At 27.0% G+C, this 18,232-nt stretch overlaps 1 protein-coding gene across 5 annotated transcripts in view; it reads left to right on the plus strand.

Moving 5' to 3' along the window:
• Positions 1-18,232, plus strand: part of LOC122506050 (tubulin polyglutamylase TTLL4-like) — a 369,559-nt gene that overhangs the window by 12,993 nt on the left and 338,334 nt on the right. For all 5 annotated transcript variants that reach the window (XM_043618022.1, XM_043618023.1, XM_043618026.1 and 2 more), the window contains exon 3: positions 17,717-17,761. The gene's annotated coding sequence lies outside the window, so the exon portion shown is untranslated. The remainder of the gene's footprint in view (positions 1-17,716; positions 17,762-18,232) is intronic.

The raw sequence follows: 18,232 nt of genomic DNA on the forward strand, positions 1-18,232 counted from the left end.
ATACTTTTATAAATTGTTTAATTTAAAAAAGGTTTGAATTTGAAATTTTTGAATTTCTTAATTCCTTTGGAAAATCCTGTTCCAAAAATAAGATTAAAAATAGGAATTGTTCAAATATTTTTCTTCTGTTTCTAAAACAAAATAATAATTTTGTTAAAAAAATAGTGATTCATAAACAAAAATAATGCAAAATAAATAAATTTTCTATTTCTTAATCACAGTTGTTTAACAATTTTCTAATTTTGTTTAGAAGTAAAGTACAAAAATCTGCATAATTTCAATTTGAAAAAAACATAATATTTAACAATATTTGAGTGTTTCAATGAAAGAAAGTGAAAAAAATTGTGATGATTTCTATTTGTCATTACAATTTTGAATTAATTAAAAAAAAATAATTATAACAATAATATAATATACAATCTATCTAAAGATAACAAAAAACAAATAAGTATAAACAAAAGATAGCTTCAGAGTGTGCGAGGGACAGAAAAAGTGAATGAATGAAAGAATGAAAAAATATTTAAATTATTATAGTTAATTAATTAATTAATTATAGTTGATTAATAGTTAATAGTTAATACTCTAAATATCCGAAAAACGAAAAATAATCCATTTGCGATTATTTTTGAATTTGGAAACATTAAACATTAATAGGATCTAAATGTTCAAAATCCATTTGCGATTATTTTTGAATTGGAATATTATGTAAACAATAATAGATATGAGAGGGTTTTTTTTCTGAAAAAGTGTTGAAAGACATTGTACCCATTTCGTAATATTAATGCCAGTGGGATTTTATTATTTCCGTCTCGCCAGTCGTGTGATATCAGCAAGGACTTGGAAAATGAAGAGGCGCGACATGTCTGCCATAATGAAATTGGCGCCGTACGGGCAAAGAAGACGTTGTGTTCCATTAGACTATTGTAATCATTATATATATATATATATATAACCCCTTTTACACTTAATAATGATTTTTTGGTCGGTTTTTAAATGATTTCAATTCCTCCAATAATTTTATTTTCAACGAAAAAATCCAAAGTTGAAAAATTAAAAAAAATGCAAATCATAAATTGGAATTTTTCTAATTCAGAAGAAATTTCTAAATGAAAAAAAGCCACAAGAAAAACACTATCATATCAATAAAGAGAGGACAGATAAAACGACAAATTTAAACTAAAAGCACGTATAAAACAAAAAATCGAATTGAATTTCTTCGATACAAAGTATATATATTGCGTTTACTCGCGCGCAATGTTTTTTTTCCGTAATTGCGATCAAAAGACGCTATGGCGGTGAAATTCGTTTGAAAACCAGCAGCATTCGATGCGTTCGTGAAGGAATCATGAACTTCTGGTGTGTGTATATATATATATATATAAGAAAACAGAAATGCCTTTTGAGAAAAATTTCGCAAAACTTCTCTTTATACCTTCCTATCGCGCAAGAGATGATGCGTGTGGAAATGCGTTTTACCAATCGCCAATAGTGATTATATATGTCGAGAGTCGTGGCGAATTTCTACTACCAACGGAATGAAATTGTACCAGTTTTTCTTTACCGGCTGTATAACTACCGATAATAGCAACCTGATTCGCTTTGTAGAAACGATAATTAAAGAAGGAAGAACATGATAAAAACTAACCGTCGTCGTCGTTGTCGTCGTCACATGCATGTACATACACAACAGAAAAAGAAACTTCCATTGATTTTCTCTTTTCAATCAATTAAATTCCATATATATAAATAAATTTATTTATTTGTTTTTCTTAATCGTTCTTTATCAAATTTATATTTTCATCATTGATTCGCAGAGGCCTCGGATCTACTATTATCAAAAGAAAAAGAAAAAGAAAAGGAAAAAAAATACAAGAAACAAAAAACTTCTTATTCAAAAAACATGAAGGAAGAGAAGAGCCTAGTCTCTTTTTTGACAATTCGAAACTACTAAAGCAAATTGAAAATTTCTCCTATAATATTGATCATTTCCAGCCAAATGACTCGTATTTTCCCATATCGTGTCAGTGGATATTTAGTGTATAGACTGCGGACATATATTAAAAGTAACGCACGTGCGCGGAGCTTATTAGTACATCAGCTGTCCTCTGAAACAGCATATGTCACATTTGTTGGCTCGTGCCGCTGAGATATCCCCCCCTTATTTTATATATACACGAATTTCACCCCTCGTGTGACGTTTGTGTCGGTTCGCACGCGTCAATTTACGCTCACTCTATGTTCTTATAAATATACTATATATATAAAATATTCAAGGTGTATAACATTCAAGGGGTGAGTTTGACGCAAGCCACATTTGAGATGATACGGTCACGAGTCCGTGAGAATCAAGTTTTTGGCCCAAGTGTGCGCCTTTTTTCCCCTCCCGAAACAATCGGATAATATAAAAAAAACTTATATATACTACAAAGTGTTTGATAAACAAAAATTTTCATCTGTCGGATAAACAGAAATTATTGTCCAATAAACAAAAATTTTTGACTTAAACAAACATTTTTGATTTAAACAAAAATTTTTGTCTCATAAACAAAAATGTTCATCTTTTTAAACAGAAATTTTTTTCTGACTCCCAAAAATATAGTTATTTTTCTCTTTTTGATATTAAACAGAAAGTTTTTTCTGTCTATAAGAAAAATTATATTTCTCTTTGAATTCTATATTTTCCTCGATGTTAATTTATTATTATTGTGCAAGGGAATTATATTTTTATAAATTTTAACACTTGTTGGAATTTTTTTTCAACACTTGTTCCTATATATATTATACTACCGCTTTTTCTAATATTTGGAAGTTCTGTATGCTTCCTCATCTATTTTTTCGTTAATTTATAATCAAGGTCGAAATTGGCCTTTTTAAAAAAAAAAATTGTATCCGGATTATGTAGTGAATTAACGAAATTGCATCAGTTAATTTTTCATGTTTGATAAAGTGGAGAAAAAGGTGTAAAAACACTTTTATTTGTCTCTTTACAACATAGAGTTTATACCACATTATTCCATTGCTTTTAAATATTTAATTAACTTGAACACATAGAAAGAGAAAAGGAAAAATAATAATGGAAGCATTTGTAAAAATAGATGATCCAATTTTTTAATTGAATTGCGTTCAATTTTTTGGGTATTAGGAAAAATATTCTTTGATGGCAAAGAATTTTTTTAAAACCTGGAAAACCTGGAAATGTCAGGGAATGTTATAAACCATGAAAAAACCTGGAAAAGTTAGAGAATTTTGATCGAAATCCTAGAAAATTGTTGTTTTCTAAAGTTATTGTGTTTATTCTTGAAATCTAATTTTACTTAAATATTTCAAAATTAATTCAATTTTAAAAGAATTGCGTTTACAATTTTCATAAGTAGATGAACTTTAAAAGATTTTGATTTAAAATTTTGTAAAATTTCAATTTTAAATGAATTTAATTAGAAATATAAACAAACTTAGATTTGAAAAAAAAATTTTAAACTAAAATTCTTCTGAAATTAGTTAAAATTTTAAAGGAAATATTTAACTAGTTTTATTAAAAATAATGGATTTATAGAAGAATTTTAATTAAAAACACTAAAACAAATTGAATTTTGAAGCAATTACAAATTATTGCAGAAATTCAATTATTTTCAAAAATAGTAAAATTCTTCTCAGAAATTCAATTATTTTCAAAAATTTCAAAATAATTGTTGGCAAAATGTTAATTATTTTCAAAAACTTTAAAACATTAAAAAAAAATTTTAATAAAATTCTACGCAAACATTTAATTATTTTCATAAATAATAAAAATTTCACAGGAATTCAATTATTTACAAATTATTTTAATATATTTTTCAATTATTTTCATGGATAATAACATTTTTTACAGGGATTCAATTATTTTCGTAAATAATAAAATACTTGGCAGAATTTCAATTATTTTTAATACAATTTTAATAGAATTCCTCGAGAAAAGTTATTATTCTTAAAAATTTTATTAAAATTTGTCAAAGAAATTTAATTATTTTAATAACCTTTGCTGCAATTTATTTATTAGAATTTAAGTATTATTTTTCAATTAAAAATTTATACAAAATTTATTGAAAATTTTTAATTAAAATTCTTTTCAAAAATTTCAATGCAATTCTTTGCTTAACAATTCAATTTTTTTAAAAATAATTTTAATAAAATTTTTCGCAGAAATCCAATTATGTTTAAAAATTTACAAAAATTCTCGTCAAAATTTCAATTATCTTTATAAATAATAAAATTTTTCTCTGAAATTCATAATTAGTTTTAAAACTTTTAATAAAATTCTTGGCAGATTTTCAATTAATTTTAATACAATTTTCATCAAATTTTTTGAAAAATGCAATTATTCTTAAAAATTTTATTTAAATTTGTCAAAAGAATTCAATTATTTAAAAATTTATTGATAACATTCTTTATGAAAATTCAATTTTAAGAAACATTCAGTTGTTTAATAAAATATTTATTTTTATAGTTAAATAATTGAATTCTCGTGGAATTTTCTAATAAATATTGATTTAAAAATACAAATCAAAATCTTTGAAAATTTGACTTTTCATACTTTTAATTAAGAATTCTGTAGAATTAATTTTTCTCAATAAGTTTAATGGAATTTTTTTTAATTCTTTGAAGTTTTTAGTTTCTAATATATTTAATTGAAGAATGTCAGAATAATTTCGTAAATTTCGTAAAATTAAATACAAAACAAAAGAATTATTTTAATTATTATAAATACATGAAATACATTTCAAATTTTGGAATATCTTAATTTCTATAAAAATAATGATTAAATATTTATTTAAAAATGAAGTTATTGATGTTTTCGAATAATTTTCGTTAGAAAAACCTGGAAAAATTCCATTTTTAAACCTGGAAAAGTCAGGGAATTTGAAAAGAGCAAAACGAAAACAAGAATTTTATTTTGGCTCAAAATTTTTTGAGCAATTGTCTTTTAAATAATAAGTTTCGCTTTGTATACATTTTATACTTTTTATACTTTTGTATTTACACTTTGTATGGTATTTTTTCCTATTCACAATTTACATGCGGGAATTGGTTTTTTTCCCTCTTTCGAATTAGCACTTGGAATAAATAGAGAGAATAGAAGATAAATTTCTGGAGAGATAATAAATAATTGGTAAATTCTGCTGGTTGTGGAGAAAATATATAATGTTTGCCCGATTGGGATTTGTATATTTTATAATATATATATTTTTGTATAATATGGAAGTCGTAAAATGTATACGCGCGGCTCTAACAAAGGGCATATTATTGCCTTTTGCAAAAGTTTCTTTTCTAATAGTTGTGTTGCGGCTTATATTGGAAAATGTGAGTTGTGTAAGTTTTGCAACTACTTGTTTTCATTCTTCACACGCGGTCCAATATTATAAATCCAAATGATCCATATGCGCATCTAAGATCGCTACTTCTACTTTCACTATTTGACCTTCCTTGCGAACATGATTCTCAACATTATACAAGTATTTTTTTCCATATTATATAGATATAATTATAATTATAATGAAAATTATTTTTATTCAATATTCTAAACGTTCAGTAAAGAATAAAAGAATTATACTCGATATTTTCAAACAATTATTAGTTAGAATTGAGAGTATTTTCGCTTAAAACAACAAATTCAGGTCGAAACGAGTCACATGTGACTATAATGTGCGAATATAAATAAACGTAAATTTTGCATGAATGCATAATTGTATGAATAAAAGCAATAGTCGATGTTGATGATGCGGGTTGTTGGTAATAAACTTGACCGACCCTTTGACCTAGTGCGAGTTCTAAAGAAGAAATTGGATGGCAGATTCTCACGGGTTGCGTTGAGGTTCACCTGGCGATGCCGTTCCCTTTTTTAACACACATATGCCGGTTTTACTCACCCGTACGTTTTGACCCATTCAAAAAAAGAAAGAAGTAAAAAAAATTCCCGTTCCCCTATATATTTCTACCCCTCGCTGTTCTGCTTCTTTCTGCTTCTTCTTTTTTTTCTTTACTTTCTTATTTTCTTTAATTGAATGGCGCCTCGCTCGTGCCACATATGCTTCCATGCTACGCGCCTCTTATCATATGACAATCTCCTTTTGGGCCTTTCTGTTGTTCTATTTTACATCTTTGTTTAGTCTCGCGAGGAAAAAAATGATTTGACTATTTTTCTTTTTAAACGTTCTCTCTAAATCTGAACTACTCCCTCAAAGTCTTAGCAGTTTTCTGTACTAATTTTTTTACTAATTTTTTACTAATTGTATATTAAGGAATTTAGTAATTTCTAGTAGAAAATTACTTATTTAGTAGTAGGAAAATGGTAATTAGTAGACAAGTACTAATTTTATAGTAGAAAACTATTTATTAGTTGAAAAGTTTATCAAAATAGTTGAAAACTGTTAATTTGTAGGGAGTTACTAATTTCATAGTAGAAAACTATTTATTAGTAAAAACACAATTATTTAATAGTTGGAAATTACTAATTAGTAATTCAACTACTATCAAACTACTAGTTTGCCATCTACTAATTTTTTAGTAGAAAACTATCTATTAGTAGAAAATTTATAAAATTTGATACTTGAAAACTGCTAATTAGTAGAGAGTTACTAATTTCATAGTAGAAAACTATTTATTAGTAGGAACCTAATTATTTAATAGTTAAAACCTATATTAATTAGTAGACAACTACTAATTTGATAGTCAGGGTTGCCACAGGTAAAATAAGTCAGGGAATTCAGAGAAAAGTCAGGAAAAGTAAAATTGCGGTCAGGGTAATCAGGAAAAAGTCAAGGATTTTTAGTAAAAGTATACTGAAAAAAATTGAATTTTTAAAATCCATGAGAAAACTCTGAATTTTGATGTTTTTTTTGTTTGACTCGTAAACTATGAAATTACAACGAATTTTAATACAAAAACCTTCAATTTTTTCTATTTCTGACAATAATTTCTTTTTAAATAACTTCATTTTTCAAGAACTATTACCATAAAATTATGACTTATAAATTATTTAATGAATAATTTTTACAACTTTCATAAATACTAGATTGATAGAAGAATTTTAGTTAAAAATACTAAAACAATTGAGGGGCTGGATGCTATAATGTGTTACGCGCCATTCACTTAACATGATGCCTAACACATTATAGCATCCAGCCCCTCAATTGAATTTTGGAAAAATTACAAATGATTTCGGAAATTCAATTATTTTCAAAAATTATAAAAATTCTTCACAGAATTTCAATTATTTTAGAAAAATTTTAATAAAATTCTTGGGAAAATTTTTAATTATTTTCATAAATAATAAAATTCACCGCAGGATTTTAATTATTTTTTATTACAATTTTAATCGAATTCTTCGAAAAATGTAATTATTCTTAAAAATTTTATTAAAATTTGTCAAAAGAATTCAAATTATTTAAAAATTGGTTGATAAAATTCTTTATGAGAATTCAATTTTAACATTCAATTATTCAAAAAATTATTAAATTTTTAATTTAAATAATTGTATTCTAGAATTTTTTAATAAAAATTTATTTAAAAATTAATTACTGAATAATCAAATTATTATTTATGAAAATAATTGAATTCTTGCAACGAATTTTATTACATTCTTTTTAAATAATTTAATTTTTTGGAGAAATTTTACTATATACTTGTAAAAATAATTTGTACGAAAAAATAGAAGAAAAATTAAATCTAGTTCTCATAAATAAAATTAGTTTAAACTTTAAATAAGTTAAAATTAGTGTAAAATTGAAAATTTCAAACAAATTTATTTTTAAAAACTTTTTGACTGATATATTATAAATGAAAATTTTCTTTATTTTCTGTTTTCAAATAGTGAATTTAGATGGTAAATTTTTTAATTTCATTTACTGACGCAGTTTTAATTGTTTTCCACAGATGTGGAAAATATTAAAAATCAATAGTCGTCGAAATAAGCGAATGATGAAATAAAATTATATTTTCATCATTGCAAGATTGTTAAATATTTGGAAAAGTTTTTTTTTGAATGCAACTTTCTCAATATTGATCGAATTCTTTTTTTTCTTTTCCACGTCATGTGTTTGACTTTGAAATTAAAAACTAATTTTATTAGTTTTTATAAAAAAAGAATACCTACATTAAATTGGGAAACTACGATTGACTTTTTTTTCGTGCGCGTGAAAATCGTTATTTTTATATTTAAAGTTTGTATAGAAGAATTTTTTATACAAATGAAACGAGCGGGAGTTTACTTGAAATTGCCTTGAAATTTAACTTTTTTTCTTAATTTTTATTTATTCTTGAGTTTTAAATAATTTGTTTAATTTAAATGTCAGTCACCTAGAAACCTTAATTTTTGAAGGTATTTTACAAAGTTTTTTTAAATTATTATTTGATTTGTAATTTTTTCAAATTTTAACGCTAAATTTTTTTAAAGAATTTTTTTTCGAATTATTGTTTTATTTGTAATTTTTGCATAGCTTATTTTTTTTGAAACTATAATTATTTTTGAAAGTATATTATTATTTGCTTTGCAATTTTTTTGTCTCGCTAAATTTTCGAAATATAATATTTTTCTTCAATTTTTATTTGATTTAGTAATCTTTATCGTCACTGAATATTAAAAATAAAATTTAAAAAATTTGATTATAGAATATTTTTCGGTTTGCATGAAAAAAAAATGTTTTCGAATCATTCTTATTTATATTTATTATTATTATTACTTGTCATGTATAATGAGGATGCGATGTTTTCTAAAATGAAAATTCCTCTGTTCAAATATAATACGAACGGTGATCGATTGCCATGTAAATTAGTACATATTGAAATAGGTTTATTGGCACGTGCGACACTGGATTTTTGTCATTTTGTATTGGTTTCTCGCCTACGTAAATAAAATCTCTCTCTCGCACTTGATAGATCAGGAGGCGTATACACACACACACACTCATAAAAAATTCTATTAAAGTTTCTTTAACATGTACAAAAATTTAATTTGCATTTTCTGTCCCGAATGATTTATTTCTTTCTCATTCCTTTCAATTTACAAATATATTTTATTACTTGTTGTTGAAATTTCATTCGAATTTGAAATTATAATTATTTTGAATGTTTATCAATTTGTTACTTTTGAATTTAATTGCTTGCTAAAATTTTAGTTTGTAAAAAATGTTATTTTTAAAAAATTTTGTTGGTGAAGAATATTGTTAGTTAAAAATATTCTTGGTAAAGAATATTGTTAGTTAAGAATATTGTTAGTTAAAAATATTTTTGATAAAGAATATTGTTAGTAAAAAATATTGTTGGTTAAAAATATTGTTGGGAAAAAATATTGTTAGTAAAAAATATCGTTGGTAAAAAATATTTCTTACAGCTTTTATAAGGATATCAAATTGAGATAAAAAACGTAGCAAAACAACGTTTTTTGTCTTAATTTGATATCCTTAGAAAAGCTGTGTTAGTAAAAAATATTAAACTAAAAACTATTGTTCGTAAAAAATAATGTTAATGAACTAAAGATTAGTAAAAAAATTTCTTTGTTTCTACATTAAAATTTCGTTGTTTATCCCAAAAATTTCTGGTGTTCGTAAACCTATTTGAATTAATATACATGTTCCTGCTTTCGTTTTCATAATTGGGTTTCTTTAATAGACTTTGTTTTTCCCCAAACTGTGCGGGTGGTATATGTGTTATTAGGTTCTCTCTCTGAAAGAAAAAATACAGATGTGTGTGTGCTCGTTGGAAGTAAGACACCAGACTTCTTGACAGACCCAGCGAATAATATGTATATCCTTGGGTCTCGCGCAGTAACTTTACACCGTGTGACCCGATAATCTAAGTGTCGAATGAATCCTCGCACGTGTTACCGCAACACACCACCCTCTGGAATGTTTTTTTAAAAATATTATTCCTTTTCACGTGCTTCTGGAGTCAAATAACGCTCTCTCGGTCAGACCTGCAATTTGATAAGGCGCAGGCAGTCTATTTACACCCAATTGAAACATGTCCTTGAGCATGCTCCTTAGCTTCACCGATATTTTTTGTTTTTTGTTCATTTGCTGTACAATACAGTTCTCCTGATGGCAAACATTGAAAAGCAAAACTTAAAGGGTTATCCAACTTAAAAAAGAAAACTATATAAAAAGATTTGGTCTTAAAAGTTGCTTCTAAACAATGGAGACAATAATAATTTTATTGTTAAGGAGCAACTTAAAGGCAAAAATTTGTTGCAATACAGAAGTCTGTTTTGCAACAAATTTTTGCAATTTTTTTTGTAGGTTGTAAAACCTACAAATTTTTTTTCTGCACTAAAATCATTGTTGATCCCATTTAGAAGTAATTTTACGGCAAGAAAGCATCTGTTTTATGCAATACAATACAGACATATGTTTGAATTCTATTGTAAAATCTACAAATGTTTTGGATCTAAAATTGCTCCCGAACAATGGGGTCAATAATGATTTTATTGTTTAGGCGCAGCTTCAGACTAAAAGGCATTTGTAGGTTTTACTATTGTTATGCAGCAAATTTTCAATTTGAATAGTTAATGGTTTATTGGAATTAGTTCCGCATTTTTGGTGGTGCTAGAGGAAGTTTTGTATAAGTTGCTTCTAAAATGCTGACGATACAATCTTCCTAGCATCTAAAATCTGATTTTTGGGATACAATATCCACTAAGTAGCATCTAAAATCTCTATTCTGTATGGTACAATAAGTTTCCACAAGCATAGCATTGTATTTATTAAAAGTCAAAAAACAAAATGATTACGAATTGTATTTCTGATCTGAATCATAATAGTAGCTGTGTTTACAATGCTATTATCTGAAGCAGGTGAAACAACTCGTTTGCGTTAATTTATAGTCGCGATAAATTTTAATCCAACTTCCGGATGGTACGAACCTATTTTTAAAATTCGCAATCCGTTAAAATATTTAACAACTCATCTTAATCACCATCTTATTGCTTTTATCCTCTTCATAATCATCATCTTTATTTTATCATCATCCTAATCATCATCTGTTTTTTATCATCTTAATCATCTACCTCTTCATTTTATCATGATCGTAATCATTTCTTTACCATCTTTGTAATCATCTTTTGCATTTCACCATCATCTTCTTGTTACCATCTTAATAATCATCTTTTTGTTACCATCTTAATAATCATCTTCTTCATTTTATCATGATCCTAATCATCATCTTCTTTTTACCATCTTAAGAATCATCTTCATTTTACCATCATCTTGTTTATTTCATCATGATCCTAATTATCATCATCTTTTTGCCATCTTAATAATCATCTTCTTTATTTCACCAACATTTTGTTAATTTTATCATCAACTCAACCATCTTAATGATTAATAAAGTTGAACGAGATAATTTCAATCATAATCCTATTTATTTCATCATCATCTTAATCATCCTAATGATTGTTAAAGTTGAACCAGATAATCTTAATCACAATCTTATTTATTTCACCATCATCTCAATCATCTCAACGATTGATAAAGTCGAACAAGATCATCTTAATCATAATCTTATTTATTTCATCATCATCATCTCAATCATCCAAATGATTTATGAATACGAACAAGATAATGATCTTATTCATCCTAATAACTTCTACATAACAGAATCGTTTTTAGCCTTCGCAAAATCTTGAGCACAATAAATTTCCCCAACAACAAAATAAAATTATATTCCCAATTCTTCAAAGAAAAAAAAAATTTATATTCATTTCCATTATATATTCCACGAAGAAAAAAATCCCCTCCGAATAGGTAATAGACTAATTTTTTGACAAAATGTTTTTTTCTTTATTTTCTGCTTATTCCTTTCTTTAGAATCAATATTATTTGATCCCAATACCTACACACTCTTTTAAAAAGAAACGTCGATTATCGGCTCTTGTGAAAGACCAAGTCATGATTTGAAAACAGTTTTAGGAATCCGGGTTCTACTTAGGACTCGAGGAGGGGGGTCTCTTTGGAATCGAATGGCATTACTCGTTGGTGGCCGTGTTAGTTTGTAACCATAACTATACACATATATATATACCTAGAAAGGCAAAAAGGGCGAATGACGTCTGGGTCTTTTTGGGGCCCCGAAGGGATCTTGAAATCTTGAGACCGGAATTGCGCACGTGCTCGATTTTCCCACGGCCGGTTCGCAGCCGGCCTTCTAAAGGCGCATTCGAAGGGCATTGAGAGAAGAATAAGAGACGCGCCATCACCATCATCACTACCACTACCACTACTACCACGAGTTCCATTGTATTGAGCACGGGCCTGAGACAGTGGCTCATTTTTGGACCACGACAATTAAAGGTCCCACTTTTAGGGACCTTTTATTACTATTCGCCACTCAATGCCCCTTAATAATTTCTTTCTTCATCATCATCATTATCATCTTATACTTTTTTTCTTCTTCTTTTCTTTTCATTATTTCCGCTTTTTTCTGGGTGAAAATTATTTTCTTAGCCGTGGGATAAAAAGATCTAAAACTGAAATTGGTGATTAATATTAGGGACTTTTTTTTGTGAGCTGATACACAGGATCATCTGACCAATTATTTTTTCACTATGATTATTTATGAACTAATAAATCTTTAATGGATTGGTGGCTGGAACCCCTGCTGTTTGCGCGGAGAAAAATAATCTTGTGGACGAAAATTTTCTTTAAAAAATCTTTGAATATTCTCTCTTGTGTTTAAAAATGTAGTAAATTAGAAAAAATGGTTATTTTAGTGTTTGAATTTATTTAGAATTTGAAAATTGCTATGGCAATTTTCAAATTCTAAATAAATGATAAATAAATGATAAAATATTGATGTGTTTGCTGTGAGAGGAGAAATATAATTATCAAGAGTGTGACGCAGCTTCGAAAAAATTTCCCCCCGAGGACCAACAAGTGTGTTACATTCTCAGGTAGAGTTGATAGACGTCCGGCATTTTATTCTCGGAGAGGCCTCAAAAGTCACTTGGCTGATGATTCATCGTCATTTTCTTGGAAATTAAGATCGCATTAGTCTTGAAATATAATAATTGAGATGACTTTGCTATCCTTATTTGCTACTTGGTCGAAAATTTTTGCAAATTGAAAGCAAAAAAAAAAAGTTTATAATCTTTATTTAATTCTTAATTTTCTTCCTTCTTTTTTTTATGTGCAATGTATTTTCACAAGGAAAATGGCTAAATAATTGAGTTAATTATTTGTAGAAATAATGAAAACAGAACTCTGCGACGATTTTTGTAGGCTTTTTTCCGCTGGTGCGCCGAGACAATGTCGAGACTTTGGTAATTGCGTCTACCGATTAGGCTAGACGAGATTATTTTTACTCAAACGAAAAATTAAATTTCAAATCAATTCCAAAATGCGGAAGATAATTTTTAATTTGACATTTTTTAAAATAATGAGAGAAACGTTGTTTCCTTAATTTTAAAGATTCTTTACAAGATAGTTTAAGAAATTGAGAAATTAAATGAGGAATTTTGATTTTGTGTATAAGAGAAAAAGTCCGCAGAGTGAAAAAAAGCAAAGTTTCTTCTTTTCTAGGGAATCTTTTCTCTTGGTGGTAAATATTTTTCTCTTTTTATTTATTTTTTTCTTTAACGATGCGAAGAATCGTCTCTCACCCTTTTATTTCACATTACGAGAAAGTCTCACGTCACATGTATAACATTATGGCGTTGACTTGAGAACAGGCGCGCATTCTACAAGCAGAGAGACATGATGAGCATGGAACGCGATCATAAAAAGGCGTCGTCCAACGTTCTGCTCTCGTGATTTTGCTTTAATCGAGCCGGAAGTCCCCTCGTTAAGAAGAGTATCCATTAATTGCGCGCGACATCCGTCTTTGTATCATTAACGCAACTCATCTCTTATTGCGAGAATCGAACTCAATAAAACGAATCGAAAGAAAATTAGTTGTATTTGTTTGCGAATTTTTATCTCTGGGTTGTTTTTTATTGTTCTTTTACTATTCTTTATAGTAATCTTACTATTTTTTTACTGTTCTTTTACTGTTCTTTTACTAATCTCTTTACTATTCTTTATACTACTCTTTCTATTCGTTACTATTCTTTTACTATTTTTTACTATTCGTTACTAACCTCTTACTATTCTTTTACTATTCGTTACTATTTCTTTACTATTTTTTACTACTCATTACTATTTTTTACTATTCTTTATTAATCACTTTCTATTTTTTTTAGTATTCTTTACTAATCTCTTAGTATTTTTTTACTATTCTTTATTATAATCCCTTACTATTTTTTTTACTATACTTTAATAGTAAAAGGGAGAGAAAAGGAAAGAGAAAAAAAATTAAAGAAAGAAAACGAAAGAGAGAAAAAATAAAAGGGAGAAAAGTAGGGAGAGAAGATGGAAGAAAGAAAAGGAAGAGAGAAAACGAAAGAGAGAAAAAATAAAAGAGAGAAAATGAAAGAAAGAAAAGGAGGAGAGAAAACGAAAGAGAGAAAAGAAGAGAGAGAAAAAAGAGAGTAAAAGAAAGAAGAAAGAAGAGAGAGAGAGAGAGAAAAAGGGAGGAAAGGAAGAGAAAAGAAGAGAGGAGAGGAAATAGAAAAGGAGAGAGGAGAGGAAGGAGAGAATGAAAGAAATCTAATTGGAGATTATTCCGGGACAGTGAGTTGAAGAGAATTTTCAATCATACATTTTGCTTGGATGTGTCTCGGTGGTCGATACATATATACATGGATTCACATTCATCTATATAAGGGAGAGATACAAGAGAGCAAACACGTGAATGGCTGGTTTGAATCTCGTGAGTTCTTGGGCACTGAGATCTAACTACCACCTGCCTCATTTTCCCACGAGCCTCTCGAATACCGATGAGATAAAGAGGGACGGAGATCGAGTCAAGAAAGGTCTGGAGTAAAAGAGAGAGGGAGAGAGAGAGAGAGAGAGACTCTCTCTGTTATAACGATAAAGAGAGATTCTAGTTTTGCGCTTGTGTTGTTACTCGTGCACGACTCGTGATCTACGTGTGTCTGTGTAGAGGGAGACGAGTGCGAGCGTTGAAGAAAGAGGGAACGTTTTTCTTGGCGGCAGCCAGGTAGAACACGTGCTGGCATGAGGTGCATGAGTCATACACGCGGGAATATTGAAACACGATCTTTGCTTCGATGTTGCTACCAATGCTGCTGTTATTCTTCTTTTTCTTCTTCTTCTCCTTATTTTCTCTCTTCTTCCTTTTTGCTTTTTCTTATCCTTCTCTTTCTCTTCTTTTCCTTCTCTATTTCTGCTTTTCTTTTTCTCTCCTCTTCTCCTTATATTTTCTACTTTTCCTTTTCTTCCTTTCTCTCTTTCTCTTCTTCTCCTTCTCTTTCTCTTTTTCTGATCTTCTTTACCTCCCTCACTCTCTTTCTCTTTTTCTGCTTTTCTTTTTCTCTCTAACTTTTTTCTCTCTTTCTTTATTCTTCTTCTCTTCTTTTCTTCCTCTTTTTCTGCTTTTCTTCTCCTTCTTTTCTTCTCTTTCTCATTTTCTGCTTTTCTTTTTCTCTCTTTTTTCTTCTCTTCTTTTCTTCCTCTTTTTCTGCTTTTCTTTTCCTCTCTAACTTTTTTCTCCCTTTTTTCTTTTTCTCTTCTTCTTCTTCTTCTCTTCCTCTTTTTCAGCTTTTCTTTTTCTCTCAGAAAAACAGAAAGAGAAGAAGAGACAGACGTCTCTCTTTTTATCTATTTCATTCTCAATAATCCTTTTATCTCATTATCATTTATCGATCATTAGTTTGGCTAGACAATTATAATTGTCTCTTGGTTTTTCATTGCGCGGGGACAATTCGCTTAGTAATCGGTTATTGTCGCGGTGATTTTATAAAAATATGATGTAATTAGGAGTAGTGTATATACTCTGTCTAGGCTAACGATTGTCATTAGGAAAAAAGAGTCGATTTATTATTGATCGTGGTAATAATGAAACAATAGTCGACTGTTATTAACAAATGGTGCCATTTTCAAAAAATTTGGTAAATCGAAATATATAGATGATTATAATGAAAATGGGGTCAGAAGAAATTCTATTTAAATTAAATGAAAATTATATTTAAAACACTTAGAACAGTTTTTTTTTTACTGAATTATTTAAATAATTTTAATCATTCATGACAAAATCTTGATGAATAATAAAATTCTTCTCTGGAATTCAATTATTTTCAAAGATTTCAATAAAATTCTTGGCGCAAAATTTCAATTATTTTTACAAAAATTTTCCTCAATTCAAATATAATTTTCAATATCTATTATTTTAATAATATTTTCCAAAAGAATAATTAATTTTAAAAAAAAAAAAATAATAAAAGTCTACGCAAGCATTTAATTATTTTTATAAATAATTTAAATTTCACATGCATTCAATTATCTACGAATTTTAATAAAATTCTAAGCAAAAAATTTAATTATTTTCATAAATAATAGAACTCATCGTAGATTTTCAATTATTTTTAATACAATTTTAATCAAATTTCTCGAAAAATGTAATTGGTCTTCAAAATTTTATTAAAATTAGTCAGAAGAATTTAATTATTTATAAAATTTATTTGATAAAATTCTGTATGACAATTCAATTTTAAAAAGCATTGAATTAAAATTATTTATTTTTGTATATAAATAATTGAATTCTCCTAGAATTTTCTAATTAAAATTGATTTAAAAATGAATTTCAGAAATTCAACTATATCAAAAGTAATAAAATTCTTCCCATAAATTCAATTGTGTTTAAAATTTTTTTAAATTCTCTTAAAAATTTCAATTATTTTTAAAAAATACCTAATGAAATTCTTCTCCGAAATTTAATTATTTCTCAAAATTTTCAATATCTACTATTTTAATAACATTTTACAAAAGAATTCAATTATTTAAAAAAAAATTTTAATAAAATTCTAAGCAATTATTCTTAAAAATTTCATTAAAATTTGTAAAAAAAATTCAATTATTTAAAAATTTTTTGATAAAATTCTTATTATGAAAATTTAATTTTAAAAAACATTCAATTATTTAATAAATTACTTATGTTTGTATTTAAATAATTGAATTCTCGTAGAATTTTCTAATAAAAATTCATTTATAAATTAATTTCAGTTCAAATTTTAGATAATAATTGAATATTAAAAATATTCTAATATGAATTTTTAGAAATAATTGAATTTTGAAAAGGTCGCAAATTAAACTCTTTCAAAATTTGAATTTATCATACTTTTAACTACAACAATTTTGTAGAATTAATTTTTTTGAAAAAGTTTGATAAAATTTTTTTTGTAATTATTTCAAGTTTTTATTTTCTAATATACTATTTGATTGAAGAATTTCTGAATAATTGAAATTTCGTTAAATTGAATTGTAAACAAATAGATTTGCAAATTATCAAAGAACATTTGAAAAAATTATTAAAAATAATTAATTTCAAAAAGAATTTTTGTTAAAAATTCTGGAAAATAATAATTTAATTGAACTGATAAAAATAATCTTTAATTATTATTAATTATAATTAGGTACCGATCACTCCGAGTCGAAGACTCGGAGTTATCGTTTTCTTCGTGTTTTTTAATAATATATATTCTTATTTTAGGGTCAGGAAAAGGCAAAATTAAATTAATTAAATTGAACTAATTATTTTAATTCATTTAAATTCTTCTTGTTATTAATATTTATTTGTTATTAATAATATTTATTATTATTTATAATATTTAAATAATTTTTTCCCTTTTTTTCAGGTTCAATTTTTTTGTGTCGTCTCGGGAGTGATCGATAGTGACGCGGTGAGTCTTTAATTATTTTTCTATTTTCGAATATTTGTTAATAAACAATTGAAAGTGACGTCATTGTAAGTAAATATTTTCGTTTGCGTGTCGCACTTTTTTTTTAACTTGAATTGATGTTTCTTGTTCCATTTTTGGCATTAATATAATGCGCCCTTATTTTCGTTGATTGCGTCCCAAACGAAATCGCATGTCAAACAAAATGATCAATATATACATGTATACAGTGAAAAAGAAATGTTTATTCGTAATCGAAAGTCGAAATTAACAATGGCGCAAGGCTCTCTCTCCCCTTATTATGATAATTTCGAATTAACGACACGCAATTGCGATTGTCATTTCTCGATGGGAACACGAAGAGAAAATGAGGTTTTTTCTCTCTCTTTCTGACTTTATTTTTGACTTGAAAGATAATTGTTTTCCTTAATTTACTCTTTCCTCAATATATACACTCTGTATTTAGTGGAGAGA

The sequence above is a fragment of the Leptopilina heterotoma genome, unplaced genomic scaffold (genome assembly GCF_015476425.1).
Source record: "Leptopilina heterotoma isolate Lh14 unplaced genomic scaffold, ASM1547642v1 Lhet_39, whole genome shotgun sequence".
NCBI lineage: Eukaryota > Metazoa > Arthropoda > Insecta > Hymenoptera > Figitidae > Leptopilina > Leptopilina heterotoma.